This window comes from Protopterus annectens, chromosome 12.part0 (genome assembly GCF_019279795.1).
Source record: "Protopterus annectens isolate FY-2018-M chromosome 12.part0, PAN1.0, whole genome shotgun sequence".
Lineage (NCBI taxonomy): Eukaryota > Metazoa > Chordata > Ceratodontiformes > Protopteridae > Protopterus > Protopterus annectens.
The window spans coordinates 1201126026-1201147099 of record NC_056746.1 but is presented as its reverse complement, the minus strand read 5'-3'; positions in this window follow the sequence as shown (position 1 = coordinate 1201147099).

Below are 21074 nucleotides of genomic sequence, written 5' to 3'. Positions count from 1 at the left end.
GCTGAATGGGTGGGGTCAATGGGAAGGGGTGCGGCCAACTAGAAAGGGGAGGAGCTATGCTCAAAACCACAAAAACTAACTAAATACACTGCCTTGGGTGCCAAACCATCATTATGAGAGTCCAGTCAAGACAAAATGAAGTGTAGAAGAATAAAAATATTTCAATATATTAGCTGCATGACATCTTACTTAACATCTAGATGGAAACAAAAAGGTTGTGAGGCATGAAAAAATAAATTAGTCAAAATCAAGTATAAGAAAAACAAGCAGCACTCAACTCAAACCACATCTTGCATTGCAGTTCTAATTATAATTTATATTTAGCTTTATTAAAGTACCAAGTATCATGCTGAAAGTAGAAATCTCTGACGCCCCCACTTGTAAAAATGTTCCTTATCCAAAAAAAGACCTGCTGCCTGACAACTATCTACTTGTTTCATGGGGAAAACATGATCAAAGTAAAAAATGAAAAGCAAACAAGAAATAAGCTCAAGATACATTGCTTAAAAGGATTACTGTACAGGTTATGGACCACACGATTGGCATTCTGTTTACGGGTAAAGCCTGCAGAGATGACTGGAAGTCTCCAAGTGTAATGAGCTTCTTAAAATAATGTAATCCTGTCCTTTATTACAAATACTGTCATATATATTTCAATACCTAAGGCTTATACATTATCTAGTTAAGTATTCTCTACATGGCAACAACAGAAAGGCTTTCAATGTTGGCAATTCTTTAACAGTATGCTTATTAAAGCTTACTTGCATCTTGCAATCTCAGCCAAGTTTACCTGATGGTCATTAAAGTATTGCTACTTAAACACAGAGCAACAGGCACTTTGAGTAATAAGCATAAATCAACAGTACAAAAAATATGACAGAAACCAGACCATTCTGTAAAAATCAAGGACAGATGAAAAGCCACTCTAGTACTTGTGTCTACCTTGGATTGGGGGATACTCTGCACATTTACACTGCATAACTACTCCTTGCCTTGCTTCGACACATCCAGAGTCACTACATGGGGGAGTGGGGTGCAACAAGTATGTCACAATTTGAAATGTCTCTGGCTGACTGTGATGGCCCTGACTCATTTGTCATACCTCTCAACCTAAGAGCAAGAAATCTGGACAAAGCCATACAAAGAAGTGGGACAAAGGCCCAAAACTAAGGACAATTTTTAAAATATTGCTCTTATAAACTTAGAAAGATAATAGAATATGTCTTGCATTAGTATGAATTTTCTGAATGGTATGAAATCTGAAACACAAATGTCTGTCATTATTTTCTAACTTCAGTCTTTAATGATTTGTCACTAATTTGCCAAAAAAACACAATTTTATGAAAAATGTGATGTAAAAATATAAAATAGCCACACAATACAGCTGGGAACCTGTCAAAGAAGGGATACTTAGTACTGCTAACTTGAGCAGCTGACAACATAAAAGAATCTGCATGCATTTCTGAAATAAAAGTAATCTATAACTCCGATTATTACAGTTATTTCTTAATTGTAAACCCTCCATGTTTTCTGCCAAAATTGCTATTTTGTGGAGGGATTATTAGGGGAAGAGCAACATTTTGAGCCAAAATCAGGGACAGTTGAGAGGTTTGGCTATGCCTAATTCTATAAAGCAATTTATTTGCACGTACCTCTCAACCTGTTAATGCAATAAATCTGGACAAGGCCAAATATATTGGGGGAACATATAAACAGTACTAAAAATTGCTCTTGTATAAACTGAGACAGTTGATAGAACATGTCTTACTTTAGCATGCATTTTTCTGAAGGTTATGAAGTCTGAAACTCAGTGTGTCATTATTTAGTGACTTAATTCCTAAATGATTTGCCAGAAAACCACAAATTTTATGAAGAACAAACCAAAAATAAGAAGCAAAAATCTATTCATTCTTTGAAAATCTGGACAGTTGGGAGGTATAGTTCAGCTGGGGCTGTCCAAGTTTGCCGCCCTTCCCCCTCACAAAATCATGGTCGAATGGAGCCTCCCCCTGCAGCCATTCCAATGATCCATTACTTGGCTATTTCACTCCATTTACCATAAACACTAATGTGCATACTGATTTACTTCTATGATGATTTGGACTTCATTTGAAAGTTTTACTTTGCATTTTACAGCACAAACACTAAGACATCCACTAAACAAACTTAGCATTAAAACTTCTCTGCCCTGGAAACTCACATTCATTGAAACAGCATTGAAACCCACATTCAAAGAAAATACATTTTACCAGTGGCAGATAAAGATCAATTCTGGGCTGTTTTGAAATCATAGGCCCCTTGCATATGAAACATACATGTGCTCATTGATACACCTTCCTATTGTTTTGAACATTTTTCCAGTAAACAATGAAACAAAACGCATGCACCAATAATGACAAAGCTGCCCAATTCAGAACATTTCCATCATAAAAGTCTACTCAGACTTCTACAGTCCACCATTATCAGTAAATATGCACAATTCTACAGTCCACCATTATCAGTAAATATGCACAATCTCTGAAGAAGTAAAAAAGTCATCTAAATAATTCCACATTAAATAAATCTGTAACTAATGAAGAGGTTGCTGCTAGCAAACACATTTATATTTCATGATTTAATCGGAAAATAGTGTCTGATGCCCCTGAGGAATAAATTGCCTATATTACATTAAAAATGATAAGCTAGTAATATTGCAATAGGAAATGGATGGCAAACTGATAACAGGCTCATAGTTAATATCTTAACTTTCAGTACGGCAGTATAAACCCCCTGTGGGAGTAGAACCAACAACCTTCTGCATCAAAAGCAAATACTCAACCTGCTGTGCTATTAGCAACGCAAGCTGACTTAGCATAAGCAGCACTAAACTTCTTTTCCCCTGCAGCTCTCAGCTCCTTGTAAAATTTACTCAATACTCAACTGCATCTCAACTTTGCAGCACAAGAAATCTGGAAAAAGCTGAATTTATTGGGGGGGGGGGGGTTCAAAAGGCCAAAAACCAGGGACACATTAAACATTGCTTGTATAATCTTGGAAAGTTGCTAGAATAAAATGCTGTGTTACCACCGTACATTTTACTGCCAAGGTCCCTGTGCAAAATAGTCAGAGCAACATACCACTACGCCAAATCAGCTGCTTTGTAAAAGAGAGGAAGACTGAAACTTAAATGGCTATCATTTAATGAATTCAGTTCTCACCATAGCTGTCAACCTCTTAGCACAAAACACCTGGACAAACCCAGTAATGAGGGAATACAGCCCTCAAACATATTCAGTGAATTCAGTTCTTGCCATAGCTGTCAACCTTAGCACAAAAAACCTGGACAAAGCCAATAACAGGGTAATACAGTCCCAAAAATAAGGACAAATTTCAAATATTCATCTTATAAACTTAGAAGTCTGAAATTCAAATGCCTGTCAATTTTACTTCTGAGAGAACAAAACAATTTTCAGCAGAGGCCCAGGGAGAAATACTGCAGACACGTCTTTGTAAAATGGCAGGACACCAGAGCAAATTCACACAAACACAGGGATGAGATGCAGACTCCACACAGAAGGCACCCCAGCCAAGAATCAAACCAGAAAACCTATAGCTGTGGAGCAACAACACAACCGCAGCACCACCACGGAAGACTACATTGTGGCCCCTTAAAAGGGGTGTCCTTGCATTTTTTTATGATTGTACTCCTTACTTGCCTTAGGAAATTATGTTATGACAATTGTAAAACAGCACTAAATTAGGAGAAAATGTGAATATTTTTGAATCAAAGTGTCTGATATTACTGATAAGTTTTCATAACAGCCTTGAGACTGTACTAATGCGTACAAAAAGACTTGTGTACAAAGCCAAAATGGTACAGAAGTATTTCACGTTTTCATTCATCCATTCAGCAAAAGAAAGTACATCAGCATTTGCATATATGTATACTGTGCATGTTTATGTTTTCTAAATGTTATGGTAATGTTTTGATACCTTGGTTTAATGTTGAGTTTTCCTCCTAGAAACTCCCAAATAGTTGTATATCCATTTTGGAGTCTCATTCTGAGAGCCTGTTACCAGAAGTTATATTGATCTCTGTATGTAACATGGATGTATATTGCAACTGAGACGGTATAGTAGTATCAGGTACCACATTTTTACTTTCACTTCTCATATGATGTAAGAACATGCAGAATATAGCAGCATAATGTTGCAAATGGAGAGGCATATACTGTTCCTTAACAGAATGGGGTCCTACAAAGGATTAATGAGGGGAAAAAAAGTTGTCTTATAAGGTTCCACACAATGTAACTACCTTGGTGTCATGATTGCCATCCACTGTTTCAACCATAGCATATCTTTTGTCATTTTCCACTTATGTAAAATGTTTTGCTACTTGGAAACATGCTCAAAACATCTAAATATATAAACTCATTCAGAAGGAAATTAAAGAGGCAAACTCAATACTATAATTTTATCGGGTTAGTTGTACTGCAGTTTCCAAATACTGAACATACAAGCTATTCTGCAAAATCATTTTGCTGGGCCTCAATTTCTGTTCAAATAAGCACTCAACATTAATGTGTTCAGAATTGCTGAATCAGGAAAAATCAGTTACTAAAAGCATAGTATGTTGTTTACATACCACTAGAGTTATTTGATATTTTGCATTTCATGATATATAGCCACAAAAAAATCTTTCTCACCTTTCACCCATCTATCTCTGGCATTACCACATATCACAGCAAAGTTTAGGAAGAATATTAACCATGACACACACACCAAACTTCCCTTACTTGAACTGAATGACAGCAGGAATAATTCCTTCCCTTACACACATGGTACTTACCAAAAACATCCAGCAAGCGATGTAAACCCATAATCCACAAAAACATCCGCGAGTAACACAAGCTCATAATCCATGATGCCCGCGCACTGAAAGCCCCACGAGAGCACCTACCTTCCAGCAATAATCCACAAAGCCCCACAAGAGCAGCTCCATCCTCTTAATTGGTTCAGACTGCGGCTGAAGCAGTCCGGAGCTTCTCTGTTCTGTGCGGCTATCACCGCACAGATTCCTGGTACCTCACAGCAATGATTGCTGGGTACCTCTTTCTTCATATCTGGACTGCAGTCTGAGTTTTCTGCGCATGCGTGAGGAGCGGGACTCAATTGTTTTTGTGGTTTACAGATTTTGTTTTGTTTTTTTTTCTGTAGGTGGGAGGGCTGCAGTCCGGCAGTCTGATAGGATGAGCCACCCTGCATCTAGTACTATTGCATACTGAACAAAAAGAAAGCACTTTATCAATGTCTCACAGTAATGAAGGCCAAAAGACTAATTCTCGCACCCTTCTCTTAGTGGATGTGGAACCTGAGTGACCATGATGCAAAATCTGGATTTATCCTTGTTGTAAGGAGCAGCAACAACAATTTGTGGACCTTTGAAAATAATGCCATCTTCCATCAACATTTCGTCTTTGTACGGAAAATAGGTTTGCATTTCAGGTGGTACACTAGATTGCTTTGACGGCCATCCGACATTAGTGTAGTGACTGAGCTTTTGCAAAATAGGATCAGTCTTTGTGTGATCACTTAACTCATCAAACCTATTGGTAGAAAAATTATGCACTGTCATCATGTCAAAGTCAAAATTCTCTGCGTCAAGCTGTTCTGTCATATTTCTAGATGATCTGGATAAGGTGTCAGCCAGATAGAGTAGTTTGCCTTTTGTAAAGACCATTTTGAAGTTGCACCTTTGTAATTTGAGCATCATTCTTTGTAATCTTGTTGCAGTGGAATGCATTGGCTTTTTTAAAATAGTAACTAGAGGATGGTGGTCAGTTTCAATCTGAATAGCTCAACCATAGATTTAATCATGAAACTTGGAACTTGGAAATACTACTGTCAAAAGTTATTTCTTAATTTGAGCATCTCAGTTTGTGTAAGTGTTCTAGATGCATTGGCTACTGGTCTGCTCTTTTGATGTATAACTGTGCCTAGTTCAAATTTTGAAGTATCACAGGAAAGAGTGACTAGTTTGTTCACATCATAGTATCTTAATGTAGGTGGGGACGGCAATTTTCTGCTTGAGGTCTTCAAATGCCTTCTGGTGGTGGTCCAAACATGACCAGGCAACAGTTTTGCATGTCAGTTCTCTTAAAGGTGTTGTTAACTCACTGAAGTCTTGTATAAACTTGCCTAAATAGTTGACCATGCCTAGAAAACACAGTATAGCTTGAACATTGTCTGGTGCTGACATCTCAAGGATAGCTGCTTGCTTGGTCAGATCTGGTCTCAAACCATTACTGGTAAACAAATTGCCTACATATGTAACTTCTGGTATCCTGAATTTACACTCTAGAGGATTGAGCTTTAAGTTTACTTCACATACTCTGTCTAGAACTCTCTTTAGGTTTCTGTCATACTCTGCTCCACCGTTGCCTCCAACCAATAAATCATCTACTATTATGGCACACGGATAACCCAAATATGTGCTCCATTGCACGCTGAAAGACTTCACTTGTAGAATTTATTCCAAATGGCATCCTTATGAATCTGTATCTGCCAAACAGGGTACCAAAAGTGGTTAGTAATGAGGATTTGTGATCAAGCATCACTTGCCAAAATGAACGTTTTGCATCCAAGACAGAAAAAAGCAGTTGCACTCAGTATTAGGGCTGTGACCTTTTCAACTGTGTGCATTGGATGATGCAGTCTCTTCAATGCTTTGTTCAAATCTCTTGATTTAATACATATTCTGATTTCATCTGAGCCTTTTTTGTGAGCTGCTACCATAGATGACACCCAATCAGCTGAACAAATTACACCTTGCTGCACCATTTCATCCAGCTGAGCCTTAACTTTATTCTGCATAGCTATCGAAACTTTTCTTGCCGGTCTGACCACTGGAATGGACCTCTGGGTCTAACTTCATAGAATACACAACTGGAAGTTTGCCCAACTTGTAATAGAAAACATCAGCACACTCTGAGAAAAATGGCTTCAGAAAAATTGGAACTCAAAGATGCACTTATGTGATGAGCTTCATTTGTAAAAGAAAGCAGATTTATTCTCAAACTGTCTTTGAGACACAGTAAAGACTGTACTGGCCTTCGGACTACATAGAATAATAAGCTGTAACAGTTCTTGGCCACATAACATGAAAGTATCACTGAGCCTTCAGTCAGAATTTCTTAACCTCCATAAGCAACATGTTTTGCACTACTGGCCACATTGAGTTGTTCATTCATTCTCACTTTAGCAAATGTGTCTGCTGATATAACATTACACTTTGAACCAGTATCTACTTTAAGCTCTGTGGATTTACCATTGAGCCAGACAGTACAAAACGCTTCACTCTTTGCCAATATATTCACTGCATCAGCTCTTTCACCAAGCACTGATACACCATCTATATAGAAAGCAGGCTGCTGTGTCTCTACTTGATCAACTTGCTTTTTTGTGTGACCTTTCTTTACAACTGTGTGAGGTTTACTTGATTTGCAAAACTTTTGAAAATGGTTCCATTTTTTACACTTTTGACATTGCTGACCAAATGCTAAGTACTTCTTTCTTTTTTAGATTCATGATTTGCACCACAAATGCAACAGTTAACAATAAAGCTGGACTTGGGTTTTGCTGATTCACACTTGTACTGCACTGAGGAACATGCTCCTTTAACTGAACTAGTCGTAGAACTTGCTGGAAAGCTATGTGGTTTCCCTGGTGAGCCAGCAGGGGCTGTGGCTGCCACATATTTGGCCTACTTCTGTTTGTCACATGTTGCATACTATCTACATTTGTTCTGGAGCCTGCCAAACCCATGCTCTTGTCACTCACAAGCATACTTTATTTTTCCTCACAGCAGCACTATCAATACCACACATGAGCCTGTCCTATGCCAGTATTTTATGCCAGTATCTGTAACTTTGCCCAATAGCACAATAAGCCTCTGTACAATTGAAATTTGTGAAATAAGTTTCTCTCGGGCACTGTAATACTCTTGAAATTACTGTATTGCAAGAAATCATCTCCTATAAGTGTAAGACAAATATCAAACAATTGCATGATGCAAGCCTCTGTGTAACTGAACTTTGTCTGTAGGGCACTGCAACACTTGAAATTATTGTTTTGCTAAAGTAATTTATCATCATTTTAAGAAACATTTCTAATAAAAAATGGAACAAGACAAGGATGCCCACTATCACCCTTCCTGTTTAACCTACACCTAGAACCTCTCTTTCTATACATTAAACAAAATACATATCACAATCCTTCATCAATACACAACTTCAAAATATACCTCACTGCATTTGCAGATGATCTGACGATATACTGCACTACACCAAATTCAGATATAAACAAAATAATAGCTGCAATTGAACATTTCTCGACTATGTCTAACTACAAACTAAACCTTAATAAAATTAATATTTTCCCCCTAAAAACACCCAAACTTATCTCACTAATACCATTGTTAAACACAATAAAAATTAAAGAAGAAACTAAATACCTGGGAATCACCTTTTTCCAGAGTAACAAAGACTTCTACCGACACAATGTAAACCTTAAATGGAAAATATAACGCAAGACTGCAAAAGATGGAACAACCTAAAACTACCATTCTTGGCCAAAGTATCAATAATCAAAATGAACATTTTACCTAGATTAATGTATAATATATTCATGACATCACAGACAACAATACATAATAAATTCTTCAAACAAATTCATACCTTCCTAGCAAAATTTATATGGGAACCCAAAAAAAACGGAATCTCCTATCCAAAATTAACACTCCCCAAAAGCAAAGGAGGACTAAATCTACCAGATTTTAAAATGTACTACTCGATCATTAACAGTAACAGAATATTGAGAATAGCTGAACATAACCTGTCAATGGAAAATTGGTCTCCTCTCTGGGTGACAATATATTATAGATATATTAAAGCTCTAGGTTTCAATCCCAAAGCACTTCCATTCCTGAAGCAGAAAGAAATACAAACTTATAACATTATAGAGCCCTTAAAACATTCTATCAACCTAGCGCAAAAACTCTTTCAATTCTTGAACCTTAGACATGCCATGACAATACTGCAACCCCTTCATAAAAACCCAAATTTAAAAATAAACAATAAGATGCTGGACTTAGTCCCTTTTCCCAGACTAAAAGATAAAATAATCCAAGATATATATCCCTACCTTAACTGTTCAATACAAGAAATGAGGACCAACGTAAACCTCCCTAAATTACACATAATAATCCTAAAACAAATCAAAGAACTGTGTTCCAGTTATCTCCAAAATATTACTATGACCAATAGTGACATAGAAACTTGTAGCAGGTTTTGGAAAACTATTATCACAACAAAGAAAACTATTACCAATGCATATAAAATGATAAATGAAATCAAATACCAGAAGGACCTCCTCTTCTCTAACTACTGGAGAAAAATTAAACCATCCATAGATGATCAGCAAATAAGCTAGGCAATCAATCTAACACTGAAGATTCTACCCCTCAAAAAGTTAGCATACACTCAGCTCATGATCAATAATAATGCTTATTTTACACCTGCAATCCTACACAAATTTAACACATCAAAATCACCTTTCTGCCCACACTGTAAGGACCAGATAGCTGACTTAATCCATGTATTTTGGAGCTGTAAATGTGTCTATAAACTCTAGAACTCTCTCAAGGTACAATTACAAAAAACGGGTTATCAACCATCAACATTAACTTGGGAATTAACTCTGTTACACATTCTCCCACCCAACATCCCAAGAAAACAAGCAAATACACTTTTAACAATTTTCCTACTAATGAAACTGTATATAGCTTTTAAATGGCTAGATACGATAAATATCTCTTGGGAGGGTTTTAAACAAGTAGCTATACAACACCTTTTAGCTCATAAAATAGTAATAGATAAAAGAAACAAAAACATGAAATCTAGAGAAATTTGGGAACAAACCTTTAACATCATATTAGCATAATTCATCACACAGCAGCTTAGAAATACACTATAATGGAACGAAAGAACACATACAAGTTCAGATATTAAATAATAACTTGGATATTACGAATGTATATACTGTCTATATAACTGTGGAATTAACAATGAAAGCATCTATGTACATAGTGTAAATAGATATGTTGTACGACCTATATCCTTTGGTATTTGACATCAATGTATAACATATGTATATGTGTGTATGTGTATGTATGCATATATGTGTGTATGTATGTATGTATGTATATATATATATATATATATATATATATATATATATATATAGATGTATACATATATATATATATATATATATATGTGTATGTATGTGTATGTATATATATATATATATATATATATATATATATATATATATATATATATATATATATGGGTCTATCTCAAGCATGCCGACGAGAAGAACACCGGCAGAAGAAAAAACGGAGAAGACCGACGGATCAAAACCCGGACGCTGAGAACATCGACATGGGAAAAGGCTGTGTATGTTAGTAGTGTGACGGATTAGGGGTGCGAGTAAGGTAAGTGTGCGACTGTGATAGTTTGTGGGTTAGGGCGGGTTAAGTGAGTTAGGTTAGGGCTAGTAAGGTGTGCGACTGTTAGAAGGCTAGGTAAGTGTCGCGACTGTGATAGTTTGTGGGTTAGGGGCGGTTAAGTGAGTTAGGGTTAGGGCCAGTAAGTGTGTGCGACTGTGATAGTTTGTGGGTTAAGGGGCGGTTAAGTGAGTTAGGTTAGGTTAGGTGAGTGTGCGATAGTGGCGGACCTTAGGGTTAGGGTTTGGGTTAAGGTTGTAGGTAGTTGTGTATGTGAGGTTTAGTGTTGGTTTGTAAGGATTTTGGTGTGCTTGTGTTGTGTGTGTGCTTTTTGGACCGGGATTTGTTTTGTTTGTTGCTTGTCGGGATTATGGTGTGTCGGGCATGTGAGGTTTCGTGTTTGTGAAATGTCGGTTATGTGGTGTCGGTGATTTTGTTGTCGCGTTTTTGACATGTCGGCGTAGTAAGATAGATCCATATATATATATATATATATATATATATATATATATATATATATATATATATATATGCACACGGTCATGTTGTAAGATGGTTTTTATTTGTGACATTTATTAATGTAAAAATAAAAATAAAAATTATTGAAAGAAAAAAAAAAAAAAAGGAAACATTTTAAATAACTCCGTGATGCGAATAAACTGGGCAAGAGAAGCTCAGAGTCAATAATATTTCAAAGTAACTGCATTTTATGAATAAACTGTACAAAGCATACTTAAATTTCCCCAAAATGGTGGTACCTTGCTAGGCAAATCCTTACAGTGCAGGAAACACACTGTAATGGCCACACTTTGCGAATAAACACACCCAGCACAAGAAACATATATATGGATCTAGGACACATGCTCGACTACCATGTGTCCGAATCACAAAACACCGAACACACATACACAAAAGCGCTTAACATTGAAAAGCGCTTCCGTGTATGTGTAGTTCAAAAAAAAAAAGTCTACGTTTCTGCAGGGTGGCTTTGCCCCCCTGCACCCCCACACCCCACTACTTTAATATTCTCACTCTGAGATCACACTACAGTGGGGAAAATGGAATTTTACCTTACCCGCACTGTAGTCTGACAGGCACACATAAACGGAAGTGCTTGTCGATGTTAAGCGCTTTCGTGTATGTGTGTTCGGTGTTTTGTGATTCGGACATATACTAGTCGAGCATGTGTCCGGATCCCATATATATATATATATATATATATATATATATATATATATATATATATATATATGGTTCCCCTTCATATGATCAAATTTCTCTAAACTCGAAAGTCATAAACTCGAAACCAGAATCTTGAATTTAGAGAAACTCAAATATATGAAAGGGACAAAAAAAATTAACACCTTTCAAATGTTTTCGTAGGGGGGCTTCGCCCCCCTGCACCCCCACACAACCCCCCTACTTAAATATACCTACTGCGAGATTGAACTATAGTGAAGGAAAGGGAAATATCCCATTCTGCGCTATACACGTAAGCACAAAACGGAAGATTTTCCATTCCTCCGCTATAGTGCGGTCATGAACATTCACATTTAAACCGCTAGGGTACAGAGGGACCTAGCCCCCTGCAATAAGGTAAGTTAACTTTTTATTTTTTTAAACCTAAGGCTCCCATTCACAATTTCTAGTGAATGGAAGTTCGAAATTCTGGTCTCGAGATTATGAATTTCGAGCTTCCATCCATTCGAGCTTGTGAAGGGGAACTATATATATTTTTTTTTTTTTTTTTTTTGCATTCTGTTTTTTCTTAAACAGTGACATTAGTGTACTGAAATGTATGCTTTACGTTGGACAGTGCTACCTCAGAGATGGTGCCACCCCCCAGAAGGTGTTGAACTGCATGCATTCTCTCCCCGTACAACTGTAAAGTAATGTCCATCCCTACTTGACACTGTGATCCAGTGTCAGTTCCTGCAGAGTTATGTAATTGCTAAGGAGTGTGTGATCTTGCCATTAAACTTGTCTTGCCCCGAGGCTACCTCATGAATATAAACATTTTAATCAGAAACAACCATTCTGGTGTTGACATCTTCTGATTGTGCAGGGAAAGTAGAGCTGCTGCTTTCTGCACCTGACCCTATGAATAATTAGTTTTATTAAACTGGTGCTGAGACAATAGAGCTAAGAACTGAAAACTGTGTAATGAGTTTGGAAGACACTTGCTATGTATACTCACTTCAAATTCAAAATTGGTAGAAATGATGGATTCACCTTTTGATAGTGAATGTCATGTGTTACATGGAAGCAGCTACCCCCTGCAGTCATCCTTTTACTGTATGTCATAGTGGATACCCTAACCTTCCAGAATACATGCCTGTTTTTGCTGCTGAGATGGGTAGTTGCCAGTGACCATACAGCTTCTGATTATGTCCCTCCCATCCTCATCATTGTCAGTCATGACTCCATATGGAGAACAGGTATTCCTCATCAGGTGTTAAATGATTAAGTGTAGTAGATGCCCCACCAGTACTGTTATGGGCTATGCTGTTGCTCTGGCATGGCTTGCCATATTGTTGGTCCTTTTTTGCACTTTGTCAATGAGGGGTTCCTTCCACCAACAGAAATTATGTCCATAACATCTGGTTATACTCCTTTGTTCTGTCAGCTTGTTTTGCCTGCCTTTTCCAGAAAGACAATTGACATATGCCCGTACAGCCACAATAAGAATACAATTCTCCTCAGGACTGAAATTGTCTTTTCTCGGTCTTAATCTCTGTTGCTGCATCATGGTTTAAGCTGGAACAACATATGTGAGTAACCCTAATGAAACTGATTTATTAAATTTAAAATTTCCCTTTGTGTTTCTGCACCATCTTTCCACTCCATTTTCTTCTCCTTACCAACTTGCAGAGTAGGTGATGTGCAAAAGCTGTTTTGTTTTTCTTATTTTTCTGTTAATTGCTGCCAATACTGCCTAACTCATCCTTGCAACTTAAATTTGAATACCAGGAAGCTCAAGGTACTGAATCTTAACCTGTGAAAGTCAAATGATGCCAATGTTAAGGTTCCTGCGATAAAGAATTATCATTGCAAGACTACTTTGACTTATTCAGCGTATATTCTCTGTAGTTACTCTGGTTTATTGCATTATATAGGACTATAGTGGCTAAGTTAACTGGTTTCCACCATTGTATACATGTAGTACTCATAGCATCTGGTGTACTTTTCTTGAGTTAATTTGCGAGGGACTCCCTCATCTTTTAAAACATTGTGGCTGCAAATTATTACTCTCTGTGCAATGTAATCCTGATTCTACCCCCATTAACAAATCCTTCCTGTGAAACTCACTAAGGCATGTGTCAGCAGTGATATACTCCATTTTCTTAATTGCTAACTTCCTAACCACAGTTTACCACTACACGGACTGTTTAGAGCTGCCATTCTGTTGCTTGTTTTATTTCTGCTATACGTAAGAGTGTTTTTGATGATACTGAAATGTACCTTTGCTGTTGACAGCATATAGGGGCTAATTCATCTTAGTTTATTTGTTTTATGTTGCTATTGTTTTGTATTTTGCTGAGATTGCACAAAGATGGTTTAACTGATGTTAAAACAGTGTTCTACTTTCTTACATGTATTGTTTTTTAACTGCTGATTTCTCTAATTTCCATCCATACCTGCTATCTTCCCTACACTTACCTGTCTTCCTTACCCACTACCCCACGTAACCAGTAGCCTTCCTAGCCCTCTAACAGTGTTTTTTCAGTCATGCTCACTAAGTTTTAGACAACTACCACAAGTTCATGCACGCTCCCACTCAGGAGCTTTATCCATTTCCCCCTTACACTTGCTCAACTGCATCTCTCATCCTGTCCCTCTCTATCTCTCTGATGTGACCTATATAGCAGATACCCTCCCTTAATTTAACCAGTTTTCTCTCTCCTCTTTTTCTCTTTTAGGATTTCTGAACTACAAAACCAAGCCCTCAGACCATGAATTACCCACTGCAAGGCTGGAACTCCTATCTAACCAACAGTACACACAGTGGTGTTTTTTATTGATCCATAAACTTGCAATATAAAGTACATTATAGTGATTCACTATATTACTGCTTCTTAATCAGCTTGTAAGGCTGCTTGCATATCACCTTGCCGATCTTCTACTGTATCTGCTCTGACCCCCCCCCCCCACTTAGCTGCTCCTCCACACTAATCCTACAAATTGCAAATAGCTCTTTTCTGTTAATTTGACCTTCTGAATAATTTTCTCTAATTATAGTTAAACCATCTTTCCACCATAACGCACTTTCCCTCCACCAACAGTATTCTTGTTAGGGTATTCCTTTCTCTTAGGATTCCACATTAAGACTCCATATCCCTTTTCTATCTGCCTGCCTCCTACTGTTCACAATTCCATTACTTATTACTTTTTTAGATTGTTTCTGCTGGCTATCTCAGAGATCTAGGCTCCTCACCCCAACTCTAAACTGGTTCTCAAACTACCTCACCAATAGGCAACAATCTTTCTCACCTTTTCTTAACACAACTACAGGTGTTCCCAAGGATTCATACTTGGCTCCTCTTGTTAAGCATATTCATTAAAAAGTTTCATACCACTCTTACTCAAGGCACCATCATTCAATACGCAGACAATTCTACCATCATCTGCACTGCCAGGTCCATATCTGAACTACAATTACTTACCCAAAATGCCTACACATCAACAGAAACTCAGATGTCAAATAATCATCTCGCTGTGAACTGTAATAAAACTAAACTCCTAATAATCATCCTCCAAAAAAAACTACCCACTCAACAAAAATGAATTCACTTTTCATTCCCAAAACAACACTATCATTGAAGTTGTTCCAAGTACTAAGCTGTTAGGTGTCATCATAGATAAAAACCTAACATTTGACCTCCATATTCACAGCAACATCAAAAAAAAAACACATCAAAAATTGTATATTCTCTATAGACACAACTATTTCCTTAGCCACACCGCAAAAACATCTCTAGCCTCATCCTTTCTGTTGCCATCTCTATTATATGGTGCCCCTATCTTTACCAACATCCAGTCCTCTCTGAAATCCAAACTAAACACATGCTACAATCTTCTTCTTCTTCTTTCGGCTTTTCCCCAGTTAGGGGTCGCCACAGCGGATCACCTATCTGCTCATGATTGGCAGTGGACTTTTACAGTGTCGAGTTGCCAGCCCAGCACCCAACCTTCCACAGGAGGCACACACACGCACACACTCACACACATAGGGCCAATTTAGAGTGTCCAATCCACCTACAGCATGTCTTTGGGATGTGGGAGGAAACCGAAGCACCCGGAGGAAACCCATGCGACCACAGGGTGGACATGCAGACTCCACACAGAAGGCACCCCAGCCGAGAATCGAACCAGGGAACCTCTTGCTGTGAGGCTGCAATGCTAATCGCTGCACCACCGTGGCCACATGCTACAATAAGATTGCTAAATTCATAACGAATGCAAAATGTTCAGCCCACCATTGTTCATCAACTAAACTTGCTTGAACTTCCACACTATCTCACATATTTATAATTAACAATATGTCTTTCTTTTCCATTGACTATGGACCATCAAAACAGGCCTCTTAGATCTGAAAACAAACTGCTGATCAAAGTTGAAAAACTAATCTCTCAGCTGTTCAGATGCTTTACTCTTTTACTATCTCAGAACTATGGAATACCCTCCCACCATCAATCAGAAGCACCAGCAAACCAGCTCTCTTTAAGAAGTCCCTCAGACAGCACCTTTCCTCTCTCTGGCAGTACACATGCACCAAAACAACACTCCCCAAAACCTGACTCCCTCCTCTATAACATCATACCTTAGTCCATCTCTACTCTTACATAACTTTTCTGTCTCTCACTTTCCATAATGGACCTGCTTGCACTGCCTTCTAAATTAACCAATTTCCCATGCCTACAAACTTCTAAGTGTTAATAATTATAAAACTTTTATTCTATTTGTACAAACTCCCTTATTATTTTAAGTAACACTGCTCAGTGACTGTAAATGGCTTAACTGCAGCCCTCCCATTTGGTTGTACTGACCACAGTGATCTATTTTACTGTATAATATCATCTACTGTGAATGCAAATACTCTGTATTGTTAATTCATATTGTTGTATGTATTCTGACTATAAATACTCTGTTTTGTGTTAGTTCATATTATGTATTGTTAATCTTAGTTGTGGAGCTTTTCTCCCCGGGCTTCAACTGAAAATGGGCTCACCTTGACCCAATGGACCTTCCCGGTAAACTAATGCAAATAAATAAATAAAAAAATACTATAATCTCCCCTGCAACAAAGGGTATTATTAATGCATGCCTAAATGTCTTACACATACAACCCTTTTTAATACCATGACATCAGTACCAGAAGAAAAGAAATCTTACAATCACTGATGGCCTGATATATAGCATAGGAAACCAGTAGAAACGGCCTCTGCAAATATGGCATTTGCAAGGATTCAATTCAAACAGATTCCAAATCACAAATAAATCCAGCAGCTGTAGCACCAAAGATACTTTATTTAAATGTAGTATAAACTACAAGCAAAAAATGAGTATAAATCAGACCGGTTTTGGCAAAAATAAGAATGCCTTCATCAGTGTAAAGAGAACAAATGCAATACTCATTTATATTGAACACATATGGAATTACATGATTAGTGATTATAGGTGCTTGTTAAGACCAGGAGAGAATAATCCACCTAGTTTAATGATCCACTTTTTTTCTTTTCTGTTCAGTATGTCATGCCAGCCCATTTTGTTTGATCTATATGCAGTAATTTTGTCAATAATAATAAAATTAAATGAAGCACTTGGATGTACCAAAGTATGCTTGTAAAGTGCGTTGGTTGGTTTGTGGTATCTGATCTCACTAAAATGTTCACCCATTCTGAATTTGACCGGACGGGAGGTTTGTACCACATAAAACGGTGAACAGTGACATGTGACAAGGTGCTTCAACAAAGGATTAGTTTAAGGGTGTGCACACTTACGCAACCAGCTTATTGTACATTTTTTATTTTTTATATTTTTTCCCCTAACAGATTTGTTTGTTTTTCAACTGAATTTTACAGGTTATAGGTCACATTAAAGGTGGAAAAAGTTTTAAAATGATTTATTGTGTTCTCGTTTTTTATATATCATAAAAGCCTGGTATTTTAACAGGGTGTGTAAACTTCTTATATCTACTGTATGCCCATGACAAGGTAGTGCAGTCATGAATGTTTTTCTGGGATTAAACTAATGTTATTTTCATATATATATATATATATATATATATATATATATATATATATATGATATATATATTTTATATATATATATATATATATATATATATATATATATATATATATATATATATATACGCACACACACACACACACATATCACTTCCATGGATAAACCCCCTATATGGATACATGGGTTGGGCATAGTGCTTTCACCCCTCAGAGGGACTGGTTCCCACCCTGAGAAGTACAGCCCAACAATTTCATGCAGGCTGAGCTTCAGGTTGGTCTGATAAGAGATTATGGTGTATGTCTTGCAGGAATCATACCTACAGATAATTCAACATTTGGTGTCTGACACTGAGTGGACAAAGTTTTACATCTAGCAGGAGATGGATTTGTTTTTTTGTTTTTTTTGTTCCTGTATTAGTACTTATCTTCCATTAGCATCTTTTTGGCCTTTCTTTAACAGTTATGCAGGTGAAAGTTTTTTTACTGCTCGTAGCACCAACCTGTGGCAGGGTCATACTTTTAAAACCAGCTACTTCACTGGCCAGACATTCATCTAACTGCTATTAGCACCTTCCAGTTGTATGTCCTGATTCATCTTATTCTGCTACCTTTCCCAGCATGTAGTTCAACATAGCACTCCAACTTACTTCCTCATCAGCATTTGGTTTATCTCGATCCATCATCTCAATCAACACAGGAGTTTCCAAACTTCATTCCCCCAAGGTACATAATTAAACAATCATACTCAGAAACATTCTCTTCTTGTCCCACTGTCTCTTACGGTGAAATAAACTGAAAAGTAATGAGAATGCCATAACACTTCACTTCATATATTCCTAGTTTCTAGTTCTTGCTGCTCTCTGAAGTCATGTAATATATATCTTTTATGATGCTGACACAGAAAGCTAGATCGCTCATTTCCTATGTCTGTGACAGAACTGAACTACATTCCTCATTTACATTCTGTATGATTGGTTTATTCCATTTTGCATGTCCTGTGGGACTGGTTTTACATTCACCTGGGTCTTTTGGAATTGCTTTCTAGTCCAGCACAGTTCTGCCACTATCCTTTTCAAATCCTTGTAAAAATCCCATACCATTCTCTCAATAAAGATGGAGATCTCATGGTTTGCTGGATGTCAAAAGTGCTTTCTGCTAGTGAGGCTGGAATTTAAATGTGTTAGAACATTATTTTTTTCTTTACTCTGCCGGTAAAGTAACATTCATGCTTATTACAGCTATGTATGGAATAAAACTAATAATAAAAGATGAGTACTTGGAATCCACTGCATGCAAAAGAAAAAAAATTGCCCCCCCCCCCTTTTTTTTTTGTTTTTTTTTTTTTTTTTGTAAAGGAATTTTTTTTTTTTTTTTTTGTAAAGGAAATAGTTATTTGTACTAGTTGGTATGCCACTGAAAGAAAATGTACTTTAAAAGCATCTGTAGACCTAATTTTTAGCACAGGGTAGTTAGATTACAATTTGTCTTGCAGCAGTATGTTAACATGAAACATTCCACTAAAAGATGATGAGTGATGCAAACAGTGAATAATCATTTGCTTGGCTTATTTATGTTCATCTTTTATGGATTAGGTTCATAGGTGTTTACTAGGCTAATGATCACAAGGGCCTTTTTAAGCCTATAAACAGGAAAAAAGCACCAGCAAGCCATAACCACCTTAATCTTTGTTGCCCAAAACAAAACCAATAAACAGGAAAAAAGCACCAGCAAGCCGTAATCACATTAACCTTTTTAAGCCGAGCCATGCATCCCAAATCCCTGACAAGTTCTGCTATGCTTAGTAAGTGTAAGCATGGGCCTGGGAGATGAACCATTTACAGGTTACCTGTGTCCATTAAGGGTCTATATTATAACATCGAAGTTCGTAAACATCGAATGTTATAATATCGAACCTTAAACATCGAAATCTGAAAACATCGAACAGTCAGAATAGCAGATTTTTTCCCAGGGAAAAAAATCGCTATTCCGAGAAACATGCACACAAACACACACAAAAAAACAACAATCCACACACATACACGTAAAATCCTACATCTAAACCTAAACTAAACTTTACATACACTACTAGCTATCCACTTACCTTAACCCAACCCTAACCCTAAGGTCCATCACTATCGCACACACACCTCACCCGCGCCCTATCCCTAACTCACCTAACCCGCCCCCAAACCCTAACCTACACACAACCGCACACTTACCTGACCCGCTCCCTAACCCTAACTCACCTAACCCGCCCCCTAATCCTAACCTACACACAATTGCACACTTACCTGAACCCGACCCGTAACGTTCCAACATATCGAACACTGAAAACAGCGAAGCCACAGCAATGGCCCACCGAATTCTTTCCCTGGGAAAGAATTTGGTGTCGTGCACCTTCGCTGTTTTCAGCATTTGACATTACTGGTTCGATATTATAACATTTGAATTTTATAAAATACGATGTTATAATATAGACCCGTCCATTAGAGACTTGGGTACCAAACCAGGGATGAATTTCCATTTTTCCCATCAAATTATCCAAGTTGCACTTGAATTGGGTTAGGGAGGAACTCTGCTTCACATGGATGGGCAGCCTGTTACATAGACAGGAAAGTCTCTTGGATACATACCTATCTCTCCAGCAGGTCCTATTTATAGGGTCTATATTAGAACATCAAAGTTTCAAAACTTCAAGTGTTCTAATATTGACCCCTATTCAGCAAAAGCTGAAAACATCGAAAATACAGAACAGAGAATTTTTTCCTAGGGAAAAAATTTGCTGTTCCAAAACAAATACACACAACACAAGCACACCAAACAAACAGCAATCCACACACAGACACCTAAAATCTTACACCTAACCCTACACTAAACTATACACACACCACTAACTATCCACTTACTTTAACCCAAACCCTAACCCTAAGGTCCATCACTATCGCGCACTCACCTCACCCGTGCCCTAACCCAAACTCACCTACCCCACCCTAACCCGCACATCCACACAATCGCACACTTACCTGACCTGCGCCCTAACCCTAACTCACCTAACCCACCCTAACCCTCAGGTCCACACAATCGCACACATACCTAACCCGCCCTAACCCCAACTCACCTAACCCACCCTAACCCTCATGTCCACACAATCGCACACATACCTAACCCGCACCCTAACCCTAACTAACCTAACCCACACTCAATCGCACACTTAACTGAACCTGACCTGTAACTTTCCACCACAGCGCTGAAAATACCGAAGCAACAGAAATGGACAA